This window comes from Adiantum capillus-veneris, chromosome 27, assembly GCF_014529385.1.
Source record: "Adiantum capillus-veneris isolate H3 chromosome 27, ASM1452938v2, whole genome shotgun sequence".
NCBI lineage: Eukaryota > Viridiplantae > Streptophyta > Polypodiopsida > Polypodiales > Pteridaceae > Adiantum > Adiantum capillus-veneris.
The window spans coordinates 12,332,866-12,333,359 of record NC_140957.1 but is presented as its reverse complement, the minus strand read 5'-3'; positions in this window follow the sequence as shown (position 1 = coordinate 12,333,359).

Sequence of the window (494 nt, the reverse complement as noted above, 5' to 3'; positions counted from 1 at the left end):
AGCGGTTTAGGAAGGAAACAGATCTGGTGAGCGCCTCAACTACTAGTGGGGGGGCAGCTAGCTCTGCTCGGATAATGGCACGTGGTACTGAAGCCTTGGCTCTAATGAGCCGCGAGATCATAGAGACCAGAGGCTTCTCCATGTCCCCCCATCCATCAGTACGACTTGTTCTCCCGTGATGATCCGATGAAGGCCCCCATATCTCAGCTCCATATAGAGCAATACAGAAGCCACCAAAGTGTCAAAGAGCTAGAGCTTCGTCCGAGGCTCCTGAAACTGAACCTGTGAACACATCCTCTCCGGCTCTGGTCAATCTAGTGTCTGTTGCTCTTCTCAAAGAAAATGCTGGTCCAGTAAAAACCACTCCAAGGTAAGTGTAAGCATCTGTATATTCCACTGTCTCCTGGCCATATGTGAATGCGGGCACTGACCTCCTGATCCACTGTGGGATGGTATTAAATACCATGACCTTGGTTTTCACCAAGTTGACAGAA